Source organism: Pimephales promelas, chromosome 5 (genome assembly GCF_988280905.1).
Source record: "Pimephales promelas chromosome 5, fPimPro1.hap1.1, whole genome shotgun sequence".
Lineage (NCBI taxonomy): Eukaryota > Metazoa > Chordata > Actinopteri > Cypriniformes > Leuciscidae > Pimephales > Pimephales promelas.
The window spans coordinates 1907260-1910637 of NC_142773.1; the positions used below are offsets into that span (position 1 = coordinate 1907260).

At 38.0% G+C, this 3378-nt stretch overlaps 1 long non-coding RNA gene across 1 annotated transcript; it reads right to left on the bottom strand.

The window, feature by feature from the left end:
- Positions 1 to 741: 741 nt before the first annotated feature.
- Positions 742 to 1402, bottom strand: LOC148978811 (uncharacterized). The gene is made up of 3 exons (XR_016168615.1): positions 1108 to 1402; positions 902 to 975; positions 742 to 820 (listed from the first exon to the last, which is right to left on the bottom strand). It is a non-coding gene; the product is annotated as an uncharacterized LOC148978811 (long non-coding RNA).
- Between the last annotated feature and the right edge of the window lie 1976 nt (positions 1403 to 3378).

Genomic DNA, 3378 nt, shown 5'->3' on the forward strand with positions numbered 1-3378 from the left:
CAGTTTTCCTCTGCGTTTGTAATGTCTGCACAAAGGAGACGGGCAGCTGCTCGAAGATCTCTTTTGGAGAAAACTGTTGATTTTATACTCGAAAAATGTAAGTATCACTCCTTAAAAATTAATATTACCTCAGAATGAATTGCATTGTTAGCCCACCCCAAAACTTAAACAAAATAAGAATATTAAATGCTGACCAATACTTAATTATATAACTTTTTTATATACTAAAAATATAATTTAATATAACAAGCAAAATGTAATTTGTTTTGTCTTATGACAGTTATGCATGAATACATTTATATTCATAAATGCAGTGAAACATCTCAATTATCAGTCAATCGATGAATTAATGGATACATTAATTAAATAATTAAATTTTATATACTGACAACAATAATAAAAATGAATAAATGAGTAAAAGAACAAATAAAAGTAACCATCACAATAAACAAATGCATTATACAAGTCAACAACACATGAAACAAAGCTTTATTCAAACTACAAGCATGTATTTACAGCCGCTTAACACCACATCATGCCGACTCAACACAGCGGTTCCCATTCTGCAGCTTTATTCTGATGAATTCACCAGAGGGGACTGTGCCTTCTTCCCAGAGCTTGTTGTTGTGCTGCGCTTCACAATCTGAGGCAATAAGGGCAGGTGGAGAGATCGAGGGTCTCGTAAAGGCAGGTGGAGAGATGGAGGGACTCATAAGGGCAGGTGAAGAGATGGAGGGACTTATCCATGGCACCGTTTCCAGGATGCACCTCTGGGCTCCTCATCCTCAGTGCTCACACCAGTCTGCAGACATTTCAGATCCTACAAAAATGCACAAACATTATACAAAAGCAGTCATTTTAACACAATGTCATTTGATTTATCTATTAAAAATAACCTTACTTTATATTTGAGTAAAATCCCTAAAACAAATGCTGCCATCATCTTTCCTTGCAGGTCCTGCTCCACCACAAAAGCTATGCAGCAAATGCACAGAAATCAAGAATCAGAAAAGTGTTGTAATTTCTCTACTTGAATTTACAATAATTCAAATAAACTACAATTTAAGATTGAATAGATTTTGATATCCATTTCTGTAGTATACTCACCCAAAGCCTTTGATGACAGCATTCAGCATCATGAGCCTCTCTCCACCGGATAAACACACACGTGTTCTTCTGTCCTTGTAACATACAGACAAGATTCACAATACGAGCTCAACACTGAATTTACATGCTGAGGTTGATGTGTTAACTCACTTTTAATCCAACTTAAATGTTCCTTAATATATCAACACTAATAAGGGACAAATTAAATATAACATATTTAGTTACTTTATAGATTTGTTTATTTACCGTATTTACAGCACATTTGTCTAATGTAAGTAGTGTTGACAACAGTGAATTATCCTTCATAAATCATAATAGCACACATAACGTTACATCACTCAGATGTATTTTTCATTTTGGGATGTGCTCATCTGCAATACTTAAACAATATTTTTTTTTCAGATATAAATAGACATTTTAAATAAGCATGTTTAAGATGTAACGTTATATGGTTATGTAAATCCATTTTAGAAACTTACGTGTAGCCTACTTACTGGAGCTCCCCTGTTTAACTAACTAATAAAACATGTGTTTACAGCAAAATCACAACTATACTATACTGTCTAAGTCCTTTAGACCTTCAACAGTTAAAACGTTTACTCTATAGTAGTTTAACGCATACGATTTAAACACAAGGAACCGTGTTTACTCACATTTGAAAACCCCTTGCTTCGCTGATCTCCGCGATGTTGATAATGACGAATGCTCTCCCGTGGCCTCCTGGGATAGAAGAGTATCCATCGGATGAACACTCAAAAATCTTGGCGAAAGCAGGAGATCATCCGGGAACTTCTCGCCTACTCTTTTATGAGTACTGAGGTTTCGGACATACTACTCCTTTCAAATACTGTTTTCCCCTACTATATAGTACGAAAGTAGGAATATTCGGACGTACTATAAGTATACGTATGCCCGAATCTCGCGATAATTAGTACGTCACTCTGGTAATTCTCGCCTACTCTTTATGGATACTAAGGATTCGGACATACTTATTCACTCGCCTACTGCTTTTTCCCTACTGTATAGTAGGGAAGTATGCGGTTTCGGACGCAGCCTATGTCTCATGGCCCTCTATCAGAATCCAGAGTTTTGAGAAGATTGGGGATACTTAATTTTTCGCCCCAAAAAAAAAACCGTAAGGGGTAACACTGTCGTTTTTTTTTCGGGTCGAAATTTTGAGTTTCGATATCTCAGCTCTGGAAGGGTCTAGAGCCTCCATTTTTGCGCTCAGGTGTAAGTCTCAGTGCCCTCTATCAGAATCCAGAGTTTCGAGAAGATTGGTGATACTTGATTTTTCGCCCAAAAAAAAAAACGTAAGGGGTAACACTGTCGTTTTTTTTTCGGGTCGAAATTTTGAGTTTCGATATCTCAGCTCTGAAAGGGTCTAGAGCCTCTATTTTTGCGCTCAGGTGTAAGTCTCAGTGCCCTCTATCAGAATCCAGAGTTTCGAGAAGATTGGGGATACTTGATTTTTCGCCCCAAAAAAAAAACGTAAGGGGTAACACTGTCGTTTTTTTTTCGGGTCGAAATTTTGAGTTTCGATATCTCAGCTCTGGAAGGGTCTAGAGCCTCCATTTTTGCGCTCAGGTGTAAGTCTCAGTGCCTTCTATCAGAATCCAGAGTTTCGAGAAGATTGGGGATACTTGATTTTTCGCCCAAAAAAAAAAACGTAAGGGGTAACACTGTCGGTTTTTTTTCGGGTCGAAATTTTGAGTTTCGATATCTCAGCTCTGAAAGGGTCTAGAGCCTCCATTTTTGCGCTCAGCTGTAAGTCTCAGTGCCCTCTATCAGAATCCAGAGTTTCGAGAAGATTGGGGATACTTGATTTTTCGCCCAAAAAAAAAAAACGTAAGGGGTAACACTGTCGTTTTTTTTTCGGGTCGAAATTTTGAGTTTCGATATCTCAGCTCTGGAAGGGTCTAGAGCCTCCATTTTTGCGCTCAGGTGTAAGTCTCAGTGCCTTCTATCAGAATCCAGAGTTTCGAGAAGATTGGGGATACTTGATTTTTCGCCCAAAAAAAAAAAACGTAAGGGGTAACACTGTCGGTTTTTTTTCGGGTCGAAATTTTGAGTTTCGATATCTCAGCTCTGAAAGGGTCTAGAGCCTCCATTTTTGCGCTCAGCTGTAAGTCTCAGTGCCCTCTATCAGAATCCAGAGTTTCGAGAAGATTGGGGATACTTGATTTTTCGCCCAAAAAAAAAAAACGTAAGGGGTAACACTGTCGTTTTTTTTTCGGGTCGAAATTTTGAGTTTCGATATCTCAGCTCTGG